Here is a 22,262-nt window from a genome sequence, read left to right as displayed (position 1 = left end):
TGTAAGCATGTTAAGTTCAGCTTCCTTGAGCCCCCTCTTTGGTTTGCTTCTTTCTTTTGACTACATGCATCTATCTTGGTGACATTCTCTTACAACAAGCCAGTTAGCACTTAGAGATAGAAGCCATCAAAGGTTCCATTTTACCCCAGCTACACGTTTTTGTCATTTCAGAGTGACTTGGGATTACTGCTTCTCCAACTCTAGTAGAATTCTGCAGAATTCTGCCTATTATAGAAGCAAAAAATCTATGAGAATTTGCTCCTAATGTGTAGAGCAGACTATACTTCTGTTTACAGTTTGGTATTGCTTTAGATCTCTATTGTTTCCTCTCATGAAGAAGTAAGGCCAAATCCACTTGTTTGTTTTTTTTTTCCCCCACCCAAGAAATGTAAGTCCTGTTATCTGGTCTGATTCTTTACCTGCTTATTCCATTTACTGCCAGTGAAAGCAGTACTTTATGCAATATGGCTCCTTTACAATGTCCATAGAAAAGGTTCTCTTATGCTAAGAAACATCTAGAACTGGAAGACAGTGAAAACACTGTCTTAGAAAAAAACAGGTAAAAATGATATTTCAAAAATTTATTATAGCTTATCTAAGAACAAAGGTGTATCATGTTCCCATTTGTGGCTATTCATAGCCATATGTTCTTGTTCCCTTAACAGTACTCATCAGAATCTAAGAGACAAAGCCATGGAATTTATAGTTTGTTAATGAAAATAAAAACAAAACACTGCTTGTTGGGATTGATAGGTTATGTTGAAATATTTTAGTTTAAGTTTCTAGCCTTGGTTTCTTCTGAAAACTCAACATTCTCAAGTAGATGATAATATTATAATTTGATCATTTTCCCCCTAAGTTGGTGAAAATGGTTTTCCAGAAATCATTTAATTATGCATTTAAATCCTTTTGTTTTTAAATCAGAAGCAATTTGAGAATGTAATAGGCATCACTAAGCGACCTAAAATGAAATATATGTTACGAAATATACTTCCGCTCGTCATGCATTTTTCTCCCAAGATAGCTAGGAAATGTGGTCTACTTTGGAGTTTATTATTGTATCATTCCGTCCTCATTTGGCCCATGGGTTTCCTGTTTCCAGCATTTGCTATTGTTTCTTGGCGGAGAAAGGAAACAAAGAAAATTCACTGAATTGTCACATGACTGTTTAGAGTAGTTATGAGCAACATTTTCTTCTTGTATGAAACAATAACATTTAAATTTTGTGGTTATGTATCATGAGTGTCTGACAGCAGAAACCATTGTGATTGGCAGGCAGTAGATTAAATTTATGGGTTTTAGGCTTTTTTTTTCTTAATAAGGGTACCTTGAGAAAGTCCAAGGGAAATGAAAGTCAGTTTTGTCATCTCACAGAGATTTCAAAGGCAGGGGGCTACACTGGGGCTTGAAAGGTCTACATTACACTGCCGCTGTCTAGCCATTCTTGACAATGAGACATACTGTATTTGCTCACGGTGCTGAAGTTTATCATGCAAGAAGAGTAATTATATTTGAATTGTGTCAGCCAGCCACCCTAAAATGAAGGAACGTCAACGAATGTTGCTCCAAGGAGAAGGAGATTATTAGTTATAATTATACTCAGTGTCCAAGAAAAATGTTTCATTCCCTCATTCTATTGCAAAGGGGAGAGGGAAGAAAAACCAACAAAAAATTTTAATGCTTCTCAGTATTTTTTTGGAAACTTTTAAGGCGGCCATTTGTTGTAAGAATTTTAGATAAGCTTTCTGGTATGACCATTTAACTATCTAGGGACTTGGTTGGTCTGTTCCTAATTTTAGAGTCTTAAAAAAATAGATAGCATGTAATACATCTTCAGATTTTTTCTTCCTCTTCACCATTTTTAGACAGTCTCCTAAGAGGGAAATGATAGATAATAAGAAACGAATTTCTTAATTCACCTAACTATGGCTTCATCTCCATAATGTAAAGGTTTAAAATATGTCTTTGCAGACATTCATGAATACAAGACTATGGTGATATGACTTCTAATTTTTGTCAAATAATCTGATGAGATCAAATAATCTGATGAGATGAATTCCTTAGAGTGTTGTTATGTAGTTGGTTACGGAAGAACAAATTACTCAATATTTTTATAATTATTTAATTCAACCACCTTAACAATGAAGATGCCATAGGTAATGTTTCTGTGGATATTTTTATACTTATTCCTTTGTAGATAGGCAAAGATATTTACTTAGATTTGTTGGGGTATGGTCATGTGTCTATGTCCCTTGAAAAAAGCCTTTCAGACCCTCTGAATTCAGGATGATGAATGAATGCATCGCTATAGTATTTTCTCACTTGCTTGGGGTTCAAAATCATATTAACATGTATTGGAAAGGAGAAGTACTCTTATTGCCTTACTTTATATAAACTAGTTAGGTGGAAGGGAAAGATTTTAATGTATTTCACTTTTTAGAACTTAAAAATATAGACTGGGGGAGGTGTGGCTCAAGCTCAATGGTAGAGCACATGCTTAGCATACATGAGGCCGTGGGTTCCATCCCCAGTACCACACACACAAGAAAAGGATTAAATTAAGAAGGCTTTATATTGTATAAAATATTTATCCTAGTATTATAATCCTCAAGTAAATATTTACAAGTAAAGTATTTGAATTTTGATAATTTTGTATTCACTTGATGGTTAATAAAATCATTTCTATGATATAATATTTCAGCAGATTTAATCTTCCTACTATATTGCACACTGAAATAATAACAAGCAGTAGGCAAAAAGATGTCCAGAGCAAATTGTTGTACCTTTGTGTGTCTGAGTATCTGCATGAGCTCTTTGTTTTCTTCTTAGTTTATGCTTATCAGAATTCCTTTTCACATGCTTTCTGTCTTCCAAATTCAATAAGCAATTAAAGACAGGAGCTTTAGAAAAAAGAGGACACAATGATGCTTAATGGTATTATTATTCCATGAATGTTTTTATCAAGCCCCATAGCCCAAAGAACTCATTTTGGTGAGTCCCAGACTGTGTGGGACTTACCAGATCTTGTTTACTGCAAATGTAAATCCTGAGCAGTCAGGTAGAGGGGAATGTGGAAGGGGAGCAAGCAGGTGGTGACCGCACAGCCTCATAGAAGGTCTCTGATCAGTTCTCAGGAGCATCTGTAGATTTACAAAATGGATTTGAGTACTTTTTGTCTTTCCTGGTTCACTCTCCTGTCTTTCCAAGTTCATCTTTCAGTATAAAAATCTGGAAGAACTGCAGAACAAAATCTTTATAAAGAAAAATTATTTAGCTTGGTCAGTGGATATTTGGATAAAGACTAAATGGCAATTTCCTCATTTAGTAGATTAGGTTATAATTTCACACAGCAGTATTTTCTTTCTTTGTGTAAGACAAAAAATATGAACACTTAGGCATTTGTTACATCAAGTTCTGTGGTATAGATTGAGCTCTACTCTAACTTTATTGAATAGAAACAGTATTATCTTTTGCTATTTCCATTGTAACTTTCCTCAGAGTGTTAAAAAAATTAACTGACATTAATATTGATTTATGTAACGATTATTAAACTACCCTTAAGAGACTAAATATTTTAACAGATTTCATAGGAATAACCGTGATAAAAAGCCCAATTCTTTAACTTTTAATGTACACCTTATTAAGAATTCCTAACACTCTCTTTGGAATTGAAAAGTCCTTCCTAGCATGCATTGGGGCTGGGCATAGTTATTAATTCATTAGGGAATGGTGGATCCAATCTTAGGCTCTTCTGCCTTTTTTTGGTCCTGGAAGCCATGGAGAGAGGAGGAGGAGGAGGAGGGGTGTGGGGGAGAAGACAGTGAAGGAAAGAGGGAGACAGGGAGACAAAGCCCGAGAGGGAGGCGATGACATTAGAGGTGACACATAGCTATCATGAGCTTCCTCAGTCTGAAGGGAAGAATAATGAAGGATTTCCCCAGCCTTCCACAGCCCGGGGACACCCCTATGGCCACAGCACCTTTTCTAATCCCATTTCCCGTGTGCCGCATGTCATAATCTGTAAGGCATAGGTTCCGAGTGAAAACACTGAATCCAAACAGTGACTGGGTCTTGTATTTATTTGCACTTTAAAACTACATTGTGTGGAAAAAAACTTATTCCTAAAAAAAAAAAAGCAGAGAGCAAAGGGCAGCTGCAAATACAGAACATGAGCATGTTGGCATTCAAGTGGCATTGTTGGATCCAGTGAGTCTTAAATTTTAGTTACCTGGTTTGCAGTGGAAATTTACCAATGAGAAACCTGTGTGGTCTCTAGAAAACTTTTGATGACCATCTCCCTCCTGTGGAGTGTCTTTGTTGTATGCAGTTTGGGGCCCCTGTGTAAGTATTTGTACTTAGAATCTACCTGACCCTCAGTACCCCCAAGGTCTTCAGGGCCTTGTGAGTTACAGAAAAAATGATTCTGAGTGGGACAGTGACTGGACAGTTTCCTCAGAGGTAGGGGTCTGGAGGCAGTGTGTAAAGAGCAGCAGGATTCTGTTCTGGATGTTGTTTTATACAAGATGAGAAAAGGTAGAAACCAGGAAAAAGAATCTGTACGTGGTGCGCGCTGAAATCCCACCTTAACCTTTCTTCTACCAGCCTGGTGAGTACAGAGCCACTCATTAAATGGATTTTTCATTTTGTAAGGAAACAGTTGATGGTTTGAAGGTATGCAAGTGTGTGTGTGTATGTGTGTGTTTGTGTGTGTGTGTGTGTGTGTGTGTGTGTGTGTGTGTGTGTGTGTGTGTGTACTGAAAGAATGACTAGTAGTATTTGTAAACTTCCTAAGAGTTATAGGCAAAGGAGGCCAGATAGGACCTGGGGGCCATAGGCTGATTCATGAATGTGATAGTAAGTGTCGGGTGTGTGTGTGCAGAGCAGGGATTGGAAAACAGGAGACATCTGGGAACAGTGTTGCTCTCTGTCTGTGAAGAGATGTACCTGTCAGACTTGAGCAAAGAGAAATTTAGAAAGAGCTTAACTTATTTATTTAAATGCTGATTCATCATTATCAGTTATAAGTGTCTCACTGACACAGAAGAATGGTGTAAATGTTTTGAAAGAAAGTCATTATTAAAAAAAAGAAAGTCATTATAATTCTATGAATTGTATGTTTGCCATTTTATTCCTTTAATTATTGGAAACCAGAGATGTGTTGAAAAGTTATGATGATCTTTTATTATAAAATTGCATTCACTTTTTGAAACTATAAGAACAAAAGGAGTCATTTTGAACTAAGTTACCTAACTAGAAATAGGTTATAACAAAGTAGTGATAAATAACATTAATCGTACTACATGTATTTAACATTTTTATAAAATCACTAAAAGAGATGCTTTAAGTGATAATTCAATTTAGTTTAAAACATTCTGCTCATCCCATTGATTTGCTGTGGCTACATTGTGTATCCTCATTTCTTTGATGGATTAAGTTTTAGGCTAGAAATTTATTTTATGTAATTATGGAGTGATTCCAATGGAAGGTATCTGATTCTCTTCTCTTTTGAGTAAATAGAATATTTTGGGAGAATATTACAGAGTTGGTTCTTAAATCCACAAGTGAAAACTAAACATCTTACAGTAATTATGCCTATGGAAGCAGTAATAGAAATCTACACTTTAAAAAATGGAATGAGAAAACAGAGGAAAAAATGTGTTGATTCAATCAGTGAACTATCTACTGACTCAGTCAAAAGGCTCTGGTTGTTAAAATTCTCTAAATGCATTATTGTCCAGGTCCTAGAATTCAGTGTTTTGGGTCAATCACCCTTATCTCAATGAAAAGCATTCTTTTTAATCAGTAATTTTTTTCTTCAAATTATAATTTGGCTCATATATTTAATGGAATCTACTGATTTCCATTAGAACACACTGTTTTATCTTTTTCTTTTTTTAATCTGGAAGTTATTTCAGAGAGATCAGTAACATTTCATTATGTATATTTAATGAGATTTTGGCTTATTTAGTATGTCCTCATTTCGAGGAATTAAGAGATCCTCAAAGATGCTCAGCACAATCACCTGAGTTCATTACTAAGTAATTCTATTTTTAAAAAATGTTAATATTGTTGTAGCGAAGTCTCAAGTCTCCTCAGTTCAATGAAACTACTGCAATAGGCATACTGTTGTTCATTTTTGGTAAATTATGGATGCAGAACTTAGTTTCATTTTAATATTGTTAATAGTTTTTATGATTTGGGACAATTTAGAGATTATTATCAGATTTCAGATTCCTTATTTCCAAATAAGGATGGGGGCAGAAAGAGGCGGGAGGAGAGAATCCTTTTTGAATTCTAAAAACTTCATGATATAGAAAGGACTTGTGTGAACCTACCTGTTTATGTAGAAAGCACAGTATTATTATGCTTTATGTATTTATTGCCTATTTAGTATTGTTTCTATGCTTTGATGGTGTAATTGAACATAGGCTTCCCGTTGGGGCTGTCAGAAGAAATCTGAGGCAGCCTCAGCTCTTGTCATTTGATCTTGCTTCATTTGCGGGCAGAATCTGTGTTCATTTGTTCTACATTGTTAATTTTTTTTCTTTCTCTTTTCTTTTTTCTTTCTTCTCTCCCCCCCAATATCTTTTTTTTTGCCTCTACTTCCAAATATCTAAGTATTTTTTTTAATTTTGAGAATACCATACAGAGGGGTTACAATTACATGGGCAAGATAATGAGTACATTTCGTATCAAGCATTGTTGCCGCCTCTTTGTTTCCCCTTCCCATCCCTTCCCATACTCCCTCCTCTCCCCAACCCGATCCTCCCCTCCCCAAGTTGTAAAGTTCGTTTTTTGACATAACGACTTGTAAATCTCATTGTTGCAATGGGTCCACCTGTATCCCTAGTTAAATGATTTCTTTTTGCCTGTCCCTCCCCCACGGTATAACCCCTGCTTTCACTGTATTTGATGTTGGTATAATTTGTGGAGGGGAAGGGCCAAATATCTTATTTTTATGCATTGTTAATTTCTGTGAAAAGTTTCAACCTGTAAGAGGAAAAGAAAGAAATTTATTTAATCATATCAGGTTTAAATTCATGTATAGGGAGGAAAACATCAAGAGAAAGTTTACATCTGGAAAGAACAGAGATATATTTGGCTCCAATCTCTGCTAAGGAGTAAAAGTTATATTGAAAAAAAATCTTAAATTTCCCTGTTAGTATCCTACATTATTTTAACTGTGTTATTTTAGTTACATGGACTTGTGTGGGCCTGTGTAGGAGCTTCGAGACAGTGCTGTCTGATACAGAAGGTGAGAGGTGCATAGCAGTGTGATGAATTATTGTAAAAGGTATAGGCTTGGGGAATTCAGGGTGTGCAAAGATGATTTATGTTCATAGAACAGGAAATGATCAGAAATATGAAAACAAAGTCATTGAGGAAATGGCTGACCTTTGAGCAAAACATTGAAGGATTAAGAAGGGTGTAATTAATTTGAGAATGTTTCATAAGTGACACAGTAGTTCAGAGAGGCTGGAGTGGAATAAAAAAAATTCAGTGTAATTTAACCCCTATTATGAATCAAGATCAGTGAATCTGAGATATATGCTTTTGCTGTGTACAGCTCAAACATATTGTATGCATATTTTTCTGGGTTTAGAAGCTAATATGTAGGTCTGCTTTTCAAGGTCTAGTTCAGTTTGTATCATCTGAGAAATTTTAAGCTCTATCTCTTTGTTAATTAACATTATAACCACTGTAATTTTATAACCCACTTGTATTAAGTAGGCTAACAGTATAAAACTAGGTATACCTGGGAAAGGGTCTTCATGGCAATATTATCATGCGACTCCTGGTGGACTGATTATTTTTAAACTGATATTGAAATGCTATTATATAAGTATTTTGCTATTCAGAAAAAAAGAGACCAAAGATTCTAAAGACCAAAGAGCATACATTCTTCTCTCTCCCTTTTGACCTCAAGAAATCAAGTAATATTTTGTGAGTCCTCAAAGGTTGGAATTTTGTTTAAAACTTACAAGTCGTGGGTTCTATCAAAGTATTGAATGATGTAAACAAATACAAAAAACATTTTTTAACTAGAGGAAAAATAATACATATGAATGGCGGAGTAGAAACAAAAATACTTTGCTGGCTGTTTTTGAAGGAAGTAAGGTTGAAATTTGTAGTTTGGGAGACAGTGGGATAGTTGAGTTTAATTAATTGGAGTTTAACTGATTAGACCATTGGAACTGCATTTGACCAGTGTGACATGAGCAGGGGTGGATGGTCCGAGGTGGAATGGAGTGGAAAATACACTGAGTTGCAGCCCTAGTCCTCTGAGCTGCATTGGCATAATGGCCCGGGAGTAGTTAATTCAGGGAGACGTAGGTTGGAATCATGCCCATACTTCCCAGCAAGGCTACAGATGGGACAAGCTAGGCTTCGGATTTCCCTTTCCTTCCAGGTCAAAGGGGGTGAGGGAGAACACTTATTGGTTGGGGGTAGGGGAGTAGTTGTTTAAGCTAAATGAAGCAATGCCCATGAAATGCCCTGCAGATAATTGACTGTGACTTACAGGTCCCATTCATGCTGCCATGTCTTATTTTCAGAAGAAATTTTGAGGCCAGCTTAGATCCTTCATGTATTTGTCATTGCTCAATTAAAAGAAAAATTAAAAAAAAATATCCAGGGCTACCAAGAATGCTATGAAATCAAGTTCTATCTGTCTCTGATACCTTCACATAAATTGGGACATCTCTTTTGGGAAATTGTTTAACATTTTGGTGACGATTGTGATACCACATGAACTATTTACAAAATATGCATTAGGAGAACTGAGTGGACAGAGAAGACTGTGGGCTGTTTGGTGGGAATAGGGAGCCCAGTGGAATCGAGGAATATCTTTCTGGTAAACACTAGAGAAAAGAGAGAAGACAATGTGTTTCCACTGAACGAAGTAAAACTTTGGCTCCCACTTTTGCTCTGTGCTGACAGCAATGCCCAGGCTAGTTGTCCACAGATGGCGATGCCTGCCGGTGCCTGGGGTGGTGGCAGGTGGAAGCTGGGAGAGGCTCCATCTTGGGTCAGCACATTCAATGAGTTCCACCCTGAGGTCAGGGCCAGCAAAGAATAGCGACCTCAAGCACGAGCGGCATCTCACAGGAGGGCTATGTCTTTCTGTTGAGCTAGCCCAAATTCGATCAATGCGTGTACCCTTCTCTCTCTCTGTCTCTCTCTCTGTCTCTCTCTCTGTCTCTCTCTCTGTCTCTCTCTCTCTCTGTCTCTCTCTCTGTCTCTCTCTCTCTGTCTCTCTCTCTGTCTCTCTCTCTCTCTGTCTCTCTCTCTCTCTCTCTCTCTCTCTCTCTCTCTCTCGGGATTTGACTCAGGGCTTTGCTCAGGTGTTCTACTATTTGAGCCACAGCTTGGTCTTTTAGTTTGTTTGGCTTTTAAGCTTGTTTTTCAGATAGGATCTCAAACTTTTATCCAGGTCAGCCTCAGACCAAAATCATCCTGCCTCTGTCTCCTGAGTAGTTAGGACCATAAGCATGAAGCACCACACTTGACTTGTTTGTGAGATCAGGTCTTGCTAATTTCTGACCAGGATGGCTTTGAATTGTGATTCTCCTATTTCTGTCTCCAATCTTAGCTGAGGTGATAGGCATGAGCCACCAGGCGGGGCTTACATATGCTTCCTGTTGTCATTCCTTGGCACAGGAGCTTGTCCTTAAGTGTGGGGATTCCCAGTATATTGGGGAAAACTAGGAGAAGAAAACTAGGACAAGACTGTTAACCAGCATTTTGTGAAGCTAGTTACCTGGGAGAATACAGAAAACTGTCCATAGTTTGAGGAGTCAGAGTAACAGATCCACAAAAGATGGTGACATTCTTTTGCTGCAGCAATTCTACGGTTCCACTGCTAGATCTGGGAAGTATGCAGAAAAAAATAAAAGGAGTTCATAAAGTTGAACATTTTATGGCAATACACATTTCCAAATGAGAAAATTATTAACTTATCTAGTAGAATATTATTCATCCAATGAAAATTATAAATATAGAAAGTAGCAATATTATTTAACTTGTGGGGCAAGAAGATATAATATTTTATGTATATAATTATGATACCCAAAGCATGCAAAAACAATGGAAGGAATACACAAAAAATGATAGTTAGGTGGTATGCTTCTGCAACATTATTTTTATGGTAATTTAAAAATAAGATCAGAATTTATGAAAGTTGTTCCTTTTAAGAGAAACTTCTACCACAATGTACTGTACATTTCAAAAAGCTAGAAGAAAAGCATGTGAAAGTTTTCATTATTAAGAAATTATAAATTCTAGAGGAGACAGATTTAATTTAAACATCTCTATATAGTGGGATATATAGTATGTTTATATATACATACATACATACATACATATTTCTGTGTATAATGTGTATGTACCTGTGTATTCAAGTACCACATGATACACTTAAATGTAGTTAACTTTTAAGAAGAAGAAATTCTTTAATAAGCCTGCACCTTTCAGAACTGGAAGGAGGAACAAAAGTTTCAATATTTGACTGTGTACATGTTAAACTCCTCAGCTCATGTGTCCAAGGGTAGGATTTACTTGGAAGTGTATTCTAATTAAATGAACTAGATACATTCCTGTGATGTTGTGATTAAAAGCAGGGAAAATAAAGCCAAAGAGTTCAAGGTATATGAAAGTTAACAGTGCCTGAACCAGGTGTGCACATGTGCAAACAGCATAAACAGGACCAGAGATGTGTGCTCTGTGGACAGTGCTTTGCCCCAGCATTCCATTGGGAACTCATCATTGTTTTTATTGTATTGGTCTTCTCCTCTCACTTGCTTAAACAGAAAATGGTAAGAAAAAGTCAAAAGATCTTAAGGAATATCTGTCAGCTCTTGAGAAAAGTAGATTTTTCAGTGCAAAGGTCATAGATAAAAATCAACCAGCAAGACAATCAGGAATCTGATACCAGATACCTCCAAGCCCATGATTAGGGAAGGGAACACTCATCCCAGATCTGCTGTGATTTTCCCCTTGTGATACTACCCAGAAAGCCTGTTTTCTCTGCCCAGACTGCTCTCATACTTCCTAATCTTATAACTATGAGGTCAGGTTTCCTTTTCTTTTCCTAGGAAACTTACCCTCTTACCCAAAAGATAACACCCAAGAAGCCTAAATAATTGGACATAAGAACTGAGAGTTTGTCTACATTAAGCCTTGCCAAGAACATAAGTTCTCTTCCCTACTTCATAGCTACAAGCCTCCATAGATTAGACTGTTTTCTAACAGCCTATAACCTCTGGTATGATTCATAATTAATGTTGGAAGGTTCCTTTAATTCCAAAGCCAAAAGATCCTTGAAATGCAATCAAGAATTGTAATATCAAAAGTGAAGAATGTGGCTCAGTGGTAGAATGCTGCGTAGAAAAGCTGAGTAGAGAGACTGAGTTCAAGTCCTAATATAAGCACATACACTAAAAAAATTTTTTTTGGACTAGAGGTATGTCTTAAATGAGATAGAATCAGCCATATGTAAGAAAACTGAGTGAGAGCCTAAGATGCTAAATCCAAATAAGGAAAGAAAGAAAAAAGAAAGGAAGGAAGGAAAGGAACAAAAGGAAAGAAATGAAAGGGAAGGAAGGAGAGAAAGAAACAAAGGAAGAAAGAGCAAGAGAGAAGAGAGAGAAAGAAAGGGAAGAAAGAGAAGAAAGGCAAGAAAGGAAGGAAATAGGGAAGTAAAAGAAGAAAGAAAGAAAGAAAAAAGGGAAGGAAGCAAGGAAGAAAGAATCAGTATATCAATTTCATTCCTTTTTAAAAAACTTTAACACTTGAATATGTTTTCTGTAGTTAGAATATTTCTTAGACTTTTCCACTCCTCCCTACCTCTAGACCTAATGGTGAAGTGCACTCATAAATATTTAGAGATAGATGCATTACATACACACAAACTTTTAAAATGTTAACTTATAAATAAATATATTTAAACTTGTAAACACATGCATACTTCATGGAAGATGATATGGTGGCTATTTTTTAATAATTCAGCTACTTCAAGGCATCCACCTAACAAAACTCAGGTAAGAATACTCTTGTTTTGAAATAGAAAATTTGTTGGTAGATTTCAGTGGTTCCAACTATGAAATGGAACAATATTGAAAGCATATAATGAGTTCTATGAAAGAATGACACTCTTTTCCCACATTTTAATAACAGTGTTTATTTTCTTCTTTCTTGAAATCTGTGTTTCAGAGATGGTGGTTTGTGTTATCTTTTCTGTTAGCTAGCCTGAGTTTTTCTGTAGATGCTTTGCTACAGAGGCAATGACAGTGCTAATATCAGCTGAGTTAGTATTGGTTGATCAAGCAGAATAATTAAATTCCTGTATATTTAATGCCCTTGGAAAATTATCCGCAAACTAAACTGGTAAGAAAGAATGAACAGATCTCATTTCAATGGAAACAAATCTGTGTATTACACCTATCCTGGGAGTAATCCTTGGATTGTCTTCAAAGCATGGGAAGTTTGGCTAAAGAGCAGTTCACTCTGAGCTGCGGCCTAAGTATGGTTGAAGGAGTGGCAGGGCTGCTGTGAAAAAACAGGGTTTCAATGCATTGACCACTGTCTTAAAGTCCATGGGAAATATGAGACACACAGTTAGAGATTGGGGGTGGGGGTTCCTATTCCACTGGTCAATAAAAGATTACAGTCCTTTTCCTTGGATCAGCTCAAGAAAAGAAAGTCTTCAGTTTATTTTGAGTTCCAGGACAGAACTGAAGACAGAGTATATCATATTTATAATATGTGAAAGTTTATTTGTGCCTAAGTAAGTTAAATCTTGTCTTAGAATAAATTCTTTATACAGAATACAGAATTTAATTCTTCACCTTAGTGGATGAAACTTACAAATAATAGTAGCTAAAGTTGTCTAAATTTAATCTTCCTAGAATTAGAGATGAGATAGTCCAAGTGTTGATTGGTTGGGATATATGTATGTATGTGTGTGTGTGTGTGTGTGTGTGTGTGTGTGTGCGTGTGTGCACACATAAATATATATATATATATATATATATATATATATATATTCTCATTCTCTCTTACTCTAGATGTTTTAGACCCATGGAATTGTTCTTAATTGGAAGGCTTAAATCAATTCAGTCCCATTTGTCAAGAGCCTGCTCCTCCTCTGCAGGGTTCCCACAGTGTATTGTGCTGAGAACTCTTGGTGGTTTGAAAGCCATAGAAAGTAATATTTGGCAAGGATTCAAGTGCCTGTAGCAATGTTATGAAGTAAATTAAAATGATGATTTTTGGTTGAATTTTGGCAGGCATGCAAAATATTAATTCAGGAGATCACTTACATAATTTTGTTTTCCATAGTTAGAAGATTGTAAGATCTTGTTATTCCAGAACAAAATGCCTTCAGTCAGGAGCTGATGTTTTCTTATGCACATACAGTATTGTACTCCCTTAATGGAGCAAGATGTTTCTAGTGTCCTAAGAATGTCTTGACCTGCATTTCTAAAAGCCATAGTTGAATTATTATTATTTTACTGCTAAGATAGAACTAGAGGAAAATCCACATCTCGAATGAAGCAAAAGAAAAACTAGGTATTTTATTTTTTCAAAAACTGAAGTTTCTTTCTTCCTAGATCTTTATTGTTCAATATTTCTGTAAGACTAACCTTTAAGTTTAACCAGTTTATAAAATAGATCAAGGATAGTCATTGACCTTATAATTAATAAATAAAAAGCTCTATGAGAACAAACAACATAGTAGAAGTACTTAGTATATGCTTCCTTCTCTTCCTCTCCTCTTCCTCCTTCTTTTCTTCCTCCTTCTCTTCCAGTTTTTCAATTCCTTTCAATTTGTAATTGAGTTTGAGACTTACAGGCAAATCATGGAATGTAACATCAAAATTTGGCATCATTTTATATTTCTTTTACTCTTTCTCAAATTGCAAGAACCACTAATGGTTATCACTAGCATTTTACTTGGAGTTCAAGGCCTTCTGGATTTCTACATTTTTAACTTTAAGTAAGTATATTTAGATGTCATTAAAATACGATCTTTGAAATGATTCTGATTCAACAAGAAATATTCTAAATGTTTTGTTTCACTAAACAATGCTCACTCATTGGTGAAGAATGACTATTGAGTGTAATGCTGGGTGCAAAGTAATTCTGCACTTTAAGTGTCCACATTTAAAAAAAGGACAAATTCAACCAAACATGTTGTGCTTGAGACACCCCTTTACTGGCTTCCTGATCCTGAATTTAAAATAAAATGTTATCTGATTAAAAAGAAAAGTAGGCATCATGATTTTGTTTATTGCTGTATCCCAAATACCCACAAGGGTGCTTGGTAGAGATTCTTCAATGTCTTGCTAATGGATGAACATTGGGTTGTTCTCAACCAGGCTGCCAGCTTGACATCCTAGCCTTTTACTTGAATCTGACATCACTAGATTTGCAGATATCATGGTGTGATGAAATACATTTCTGGAAAATGCCTTTGGCTCTCCTCAGTGTTCTTACATTCCATGACAATGAGAGGTACTCCCCTGTTTGACTCAAGGTCATGGTTAAGAGAATGACAGGATGCCTACTTTGTGCAGAGAGAACATGATATGCTAAACCTGATGGGACTTTTACCAAACACGTCTATTTTGTCCTTCATGGGCTGCATTTTATTAGAGCTACTTGCTTTGGAGGATTTTCCATTACAGATACTCTCTTGGCGGGGAAACTATGGACAAAAGTCACATTTTAAAAAAATTTATCATGTTAACAGATAGCTAAAACTTAAAGATAGTGGCAAAACACTAAATATTTTGCTGGGTGTTGGTGGCTCCCATTTCTAATCATAGTTACTCAGGAAGCTGAGATCTGAGGATTGAGGCCAAAGCCAGCCCAGGCAAAAAAAGTCCCTATCTCCAAAAAAGCTGGATGTAGAGATGTGGCTTAAGTGGTAGAGCACCAGCCTTGAGTGAAAATGCTAATGAAGAGCATGAAAACCTGACAGATCAAGCCCCAGTACTGGCACACATACACACATATAAACCAATTTTTTTAAATTGAAGATTTGATATATTTGGATTCTATTCCAAAGAAAGTTTGGAATTTTAATCTTTCTAATTACAGCAAATGAAGAAAATTTAAAAGTAATCTCAGGACAAATTTATTTTACAATTTAAAATGAAAGCCTTTTCTGGTTTATATAACCTATACTTTCTGTGGCCTTTGAAGAATTACCTTGTTGACCATTGGGAGGATAACAGAGCTAATTTGACTTGACTCAGAAAAATACAAATCCCCTGTTTCTTTTGTGGTACTTCCCAGAAGAACATGCTTCAGTTAGATGATTTTTTAAATTCTGTTTCCAAATTCCAGTCTCTCTGGTGATTTATGGCTCATTTCAAGTCAAAGGACTTTTGGATTAGTTTAATGTTCTAAGTAAGTCTGGGATTTATATCATGACTTCTCATAAACCCTTTTGATTATTTTTACTCTTACATATTTTCAAGTCACTGAACATTAAATTCAACTCATATATTAGCTAGTATGATGATAAGATCCTTGTAGAATTGCAGATTACTGTTAAGGACTTCAATGGCAGGATGCAGTTCCTAACTTAATGTTTGTTTTTGTTTTTGTTTTTGTCTTTACAGTATTACAAAAGTGATACACATTCAGTCGGACCCATAGTTTGTATTATGTCTTGAACTTTTGCCAGTCTGGGTATATATGGCATAATGTTTTCTGGAAATGCAGCTCCCAGTCAGTCATGTGATGACAGAGGAAGTAACTGTATTCTACAGTGTTGCTATATGTAGATATATTATATAACTATTCAGTAACTGATAGGTTATATTTAACTTTGTTGTAACATAGGCTTTGTGTTGGATAATTTTGCCCATTGTGGGTTGATGTGTTTTGAGTCTGTTTAAGGCAGGCTGGGATAAGCTAACATGCTGGATAGGTGGGATATATTAATGTATTTTCACCTTACAGAATTCTAACTTACAATGAGCTTATCAGGACAAGGACCCCATCATGAGTGGAGAAGAATCTATATTTTATATTTCTCTTTGATAACTATTCTGATGGTTAAGAAATCTAATTCTTAAACGTCTCTTTAAGAGCCCATTAAAAGTCTCATTTTAAAGCTCCTGAGTTGTGAGAGTCTGCACTTGAATACCATGACAAGAGTTGTGCTTCCTGTGTGAAGATAACTGGCACACGAGAGACTTGTTAAATGCATTTATAAAGTCACCTACATAGTACTCCAGAGCCTAAGGAAAATAAAACAAGTGTCGGATGTTTATTAAAAAATAAAAATAAGCTTGCAGTTTCCATATGCACCTGCAATGTGGAAAGCTGGAGAATATGTCATTTTCACCAACCCTAACAAGGAGAAAGAGTCAGACATACTCCAATATCGTAACAGTTCTTCAGCCTGTATTAGAAAGATGAGGTCAGAAGGAGACCTAAACTGCAAAGATTGACAAGCCCCTGCATAAGACCTGTGTGGACTACTGAGGTGAAGAGGCAGGTGCCATACAAACACTGTTCACTGTTCAAGGCTCGGGTGGCTAGCATGCTGGTCTGAAATAAATGAATTCCCACTCTGTCTTTGTCCATTCATCCTGCTATAACAAAATATCATAAGCTGGATGACTCATAAACAACAGATACTTATTTTTTATAGCTCTGGATTCTAGGGAGCTGGAGATCAGTGCACCAATGGATCTGATGGCTGGTGAGGGTCTGTTCCTCATACATGCCACCTTCTTGCTGTACTTTCACATGGTGGAGGTGGGAAATAGGCACTCTCAGGCCTCCTTTAGGAGGCCTGGATGCTATTGAGGAAACATAGTCCTCAGGACCTAATTAGCTTCCAGAGTCCAAACTTTTAGTGGGTTAAGATTTCAATATAAGTACTTCAGGGGAATGCACAAACATTCAGACTACAGCATACCCACCAGCAAGTTAAATTTTTTTTCTGCTAGCCTTCATTGGATATTTATGAGGACAGGAAGAAGACTGCAAAGACCACCTTACCTAGGGGCCTAGGTATCCAAGAGGTGATCTGTGTATTCTGGGGAAACCTCTCACCCCTTTTCTGGTCTCTTTTCTCATTAAAAATCCTTCCGCCATTAAGCAGGAGTAAATCCTGTTATGCTTAGAGCATGAGGAATCACTGTAGATGGGAGAAGAATAGAAGAACAGACCCTCAATTCCAGCAGGAAAGTAGGAAAGAAGCCTGGGTTCCATTTCCAGCAGGGACACTCAGTGCTGGTCTGCCTCTACTAGGGGGGGCAGGAAAACCTGACCAAGATAAAGCGCAGATGTGGAGTATGGGCCTACCATGGGAAGGAGAGCAGAAATGCTGAAAAATCCTAGCTTAAGTCCCAGGAGCACAGGCCATGCCTAAAACTGTAGCTGAGCTAGGGAAAGGAGAAGTCCCTTGTAAGCCTACCACTGATCATATAGCAATGGTAATCAGCAAACACAGGAGCAGAAAAGTGTGTAGAGGAACCTCTACTGTGGTGTTGGCTTGTGGTGATAACTGAAAGCCAGGGTGAGCCTGAACATAGAAAAAAAATCACCTATCAATCACTGGAGAATCTGAAGCCATAGCTACATTGAAGTAAACCCAGGCTCAGCTTATTTTAACTAAGTGAACTCATCTCTCACTCAAATAGATTTCAAGAAAAGGTACATAAATACTAATGACCTCAGTTTCTGCCTTCCTACATTGTAATTACTGACTTCATTTAAAACATTATGAAACAAAAATAAGAAAATGCACTTTTAGTATGTGATTTGTTTGACCCACTTTCAAAAGACGAGGGAGTCAAATGTGAATGTAAATATGATCATGGTGTAAGAGCAAGGCAAGAACTTTAAATAATTATTGAAATTATATTAGGAATATCTACATTGGGGGGAAAAGGACATTTTCTTATGAGGAAAGAATGAGAAAACATGAAGATAACCCAATAGAAATTATCCAAACTTAAAAGCAAAAGTGGAAGGAAAACAACAAACAATGACATCTGAAAGTTGTGGGTTAACAGGAAATGACCAAGGCAGGGAGCATGGCTCAAGTGGTAAAGTATGTGTCCAGCAAAGACAAGGCCCTGAGTTTAGACTCCAGTACTGAAAGAAAAACAAAAAGGAGATATGTAATATATGTAATCAGAACCTTGGAAAGGAAGAAAAAGACAGACAGTAAGGCAAAAGAAATATTTTGAGAGATGAGGACTGAGAATGCTACAAAAATAGCAAAAAAATTGTGAGCATAATAAATACCTAAAATAAAATGAAACAAAATTTGAAATGAAGATAACAAGAAGAAAAAAAGACATTTTACTTTTAGCAGACAGATGAATATAATAGATTTCTTATTATAAACTGTAAAATCCAGAGGACAAGGTAGTGATATATGTAGGTGCATATATATATATATATATATATATATATATATATATATGTTACATATATATATGTCACAGAATGTCACTATATATATATGTCACACATAATATATATATTTATATGTGTCAAGTAACATTATTTTACAACATTTATAGTAAAATTTAAATGTATAGTGTAATTTTTTGCAAAACTCAATATTTTAAGAATTAATAAGCCAACACTAGAACAAAACTATGTAATCCAGGTATGAGGAAAAAAGAACAGTTGAGAAATAGAAAACACTAGAAAAAAGATAGATTTAGATTCTATCAGTAATTATCCTAAAATATCAAAAGACATGACACAAGCAGAGATTGTTGTATTAGAAAACAATGCAAGACCCAACTATATGCTGTCTATAGGAAACTAATATAAAGAGAGATCTGTCAAGTAAGAAACATGTGACTGATTATCCAGTCCCTAAGTGGTAAGAGCAGGAACTTTCTTTAGAAAAGAGGAAGTATTTCCAATATTGAGAATAGGAGACAAGACAAAGATAATGGAAACTAACTTAGAGTATGTGGATGAAGAGTAGGGCATCTTTAGGAGCAAGAGGAACCTAAGAGAGAAACTTAGAGGAAATTGATCAACAGATGTAGAGCTTGTCAAACTTGCAGAATGAGCAAAGTTCAAATGGCCATTAAACATGGAGTTTTGGAATTCAAGAAATAGGTTGGGAGATGTTTATTTGTTCGTGCACATGAATTTAATGATGTTTGATCTAACGATGTTTGATCCAAGCTGAAGTTAGAGATGAGAACTCAGAGAATAGCCAAGGGTTGAGAGCTGAGACGCAGAGAACACCCACATGTAGGAAGTGGAAAGAAAAGAGAAGGCAGCAAAAGAATCTAGGACAAAGGGATTAGAAACATGTGGAAAACTCAGGACTGGCTTTCCAGAAGTGGTGCTGTTAACAGTTCCAGTTGTAACAAATTGGTACAGAATGAAGGAAAGGCATGGCCTTTTGTGGTCTAGCACTGAAGAAGCCTTGGAGTACAGTTCCAATAAATTTTATTTTAGGGGAAACGGGAGGAAGCCAAGTCTTCAGAAAGGAAAGCATATGGAAGTTCACCCCTAAACCTTCTGAAAATGAGGCAAAAGAGGTTATAGTCGGAGAGAATAAAACATCACTTTATCAGGCAATTAGTTTAAATTTATCTTCAAAGATGAAAGAGCCTCAAGAAAGGTTTAGCTAGAGATAGTTATCTGACTGGCTAAGGGACAAATGGTAATCTTAGGCCATATGATACCAACAAATACTTTTGGTTTGGACAAGAATATGGTTAAAAAATTAAGTTAGCTTTGTATATTTAGATTTCTACATAAAATGTTTGGTTTCTAGTGTCTCCTGAAGCAGTTGGAAATTTGGTAACTCATACCCTATATTGCTCTATGCTACTAAGGTCTCTGGGATTAGAGACATGGAATTTTCTCTTTGCTGGGTCCCTCCTCACTCTGTCTAGGTCTGTCCATAGATTGCCTGTTGGATCCTTGTAGGTATTTAAACTGGCAGTTCAAAATTAAGCCCAACTTCTTCATTTTGTTGGAAGAAAGGAATGAAATGTAAAGTCAAAGAGTGCCTTATTCCACAAATCGTATAAGTGGAAGAATTGCAGACATGAATCTCTGAGTTCTTTTTCAGGTCTTTTATTCTATTTCCTAACATTTTCCTTGCTTTCTTAGTCTATTCAGGATATACCTATGGCAATTCCCACCCTGTTTCCAGATTCTAGATTTGCCAGATGGCTCTACCTCTGACCAGATTTTCTGTTTTTCATGTGGTCAAATGGAAAGGATGACATTGATCAAGATTCATTATTCTCATAAACTGACATGTGGAATGGAAACCCCTTAAGTACAACTACTTAAAGATTATTTTTAAATTAAAAAATCATATAATAAAAATAATTTCAAAGAAAGATGTTGGCCAAAGCAATTGTTGAGACACATAAGAGACTCCACTGGTCACAAGTCCAAACTCACTCTTTTTAGCACTTAGCATCTTGTGAGGCATCTAATTCCCAAAAGATTTCTTTTAGGGAGATTTTTGAGGCCTAAAAGGAATGATGTTAAACAATGACTATCATGCATTGCCTCCCAAAGTAGAAAATTAAGTTCAGCTTGCTGAAATTAGTACCAGATAACACTCTCCAAATCTGCCCATCAAAAAATTTATGCTTGGTCTAGCAAGAAAATTTCAGTTCTTGAGTTTAGATTTCTATATCCTCTCCTGGGAAGAGAAAGCTAGAGGATATTAGTCTTCCTTTATTTTCCTTCTTGATATGAAAATTCACTAGCCTTTCAACAGTTTTTGTTGTAGCTGGAAGGTATATAGCATCAGTCAATCAAAGAGGGTTTTCTGAAAGCCTGGAATAATGTCTACATTAATTAATTCCCAGCTCTTCACCTCAGTTGGTCGGTCTGTCTGTCTGTGTCTCTGTCTCTCTCCTGTGCTATTCATTTCCCTATACCAAGAAGTATAAATATTTCTTTTAAAATAGCATTTGGCAATTTGATTTAAGTTAGTGTCATTCTGCTTCATGTTATAAGGTAAACTCTCTTGTAGAAATTTGAAAACATACTTTTTTTGATGAAGCTGACTGTTGAGATAAACTTTATTTTGGGTGTTCTAAACTAGCCAATTCTTTCCTGAGCTTACCTCTTTCGTGTAACGACTTGCCAAATGCAGCCCATATTAGTCAGCATATACCGATGGATTGATTTTCTTTTCTCCATCTTCCTCTCGATTTTCTGACTTAGCAAGCTGTGGTCTGTCTATCACATGATCATCAATAACATGTATACAATCTGTTTTCCCACTGCACAGCTCAGATCACTGTAATTCCAGTCTGTAGAGTCAGCTTGTTTGCTGCCTGACACCGTGCCAAAATAAGGGTTTTATGATGGCAGCCCCACTGTCATAACGCTTCCCTCTGTTAGTCAGGTTGAGCTTGGTTATGCTGCAAGAGTGAACAATCTCTTACCTGAGTGGCCGAGTAAATGAAGGTTTGCTTCTTACTGAAATCATGGTCTGGTGTTATGTTGACGTTTCTCTTCTTGTTTTGTGATGCTGCCGTCTCCATTACATACTCCTCTCAGTTGCCTACATGGAATGGTGCACCCTATAGCTGCAAAACTTCTCCATCCTGCCCCAATCTTGAACGTCTAGTACTGCAACAAGTAATACTCTGTGGAATCATATGAATTATTACTTCCACAGGAGAATGTAAGTGAATGAAAATTCCTCCTATAGAGATATTGCAGAGCTATTACCATGAAAGCATAAAGGTGTTAACATCATTTTGTAAAGTATATACACAGACTATATTTTTGCGTTTATAGTGACTCTAAATTCACTGGATCCCATTTCACTGTGGCTGGGTACTCGCTCTATTCCCAAACCCTTTTGCTAGGGCTCACCATGTCTATAATTCTGGCAGTGACCACATTACAGATAATAGCAAATAATTATTAATTATATTGCTATATTAATAATTTCTCATTAATAGCTTTGGAGAAATGCCTTTGGACAAAGTTATTATTAAGAAGTGATTAGCATGAGTCACATGTTTTTCAGCTTCTACACTTGCTTTATATCATTGGCAGTTTCAGATGGTTAGTGTCATTTCCTTTCCAATACCTTTTTTGTTTACAAACTTGCTAAGATGGTGTGCAGCCTCCTCTTTCCAACTGAACTCATCCTCTCTGAACTACTAAAGTAAGTATTCCAGAAAGTGTTTATAGCGATATCCCTGCCTGAAAGCTTATTGTCCCAGCCTGATTTCTTGGTATAAATCATCTCATCTTGAACACATTCTTGT

General features: G+C 36.3%; 1 protein-coding gene and 1 long non-coding RNA gene across 2 annotated transcripts in view; one reads left to right on the top strand and one right to left on the bottom strand.

Moving 5' to 3' along the window:
* The window catches only part of Ttc29 (tetratricopeptide repeat domain 29), a 478,601-nt gene that overhangs the window by 154,345 nt on the left and 301,994 nt on the right, over positions 1-22,262 (top strand). The window lies entirely within an intron of this gene.
* On the bottom strand, positions 2,754-21,278 carry LOC138826864 (uncharacterized). The gene is made up of 4 exons (XR_011371881.1): positions 21,101-21,278; positions 9,761-9,868; positions 3,019-3,140; positions 2,754-2,900 (listed from the first exon to the last, which is right to left on the bottom strand). It is a non-coding gene; the product is annotated as an uncharacterized lncRNA (long non-coding RNA).

Source organism: Dipodomys merriami, unplaced genomic scaffold (assembly GCF_024711535.1).
Source record: "Dipodomys merriami isolate MVZ:Mamm:240054 unplaced genomic scaffold, mDipMer1.0.p SCAF_15, whole genome shotgun sequence".
NCBI classification, from domain to species: Eukaryota; Metazoa; Chordata; class Mammalia; order Rodentia; family Heteromyidae; genus Dipodomys; species Dipodomys merriami.
This window is presented reverse-complemented; position numbering and strand designations above follow the sequence as displayed.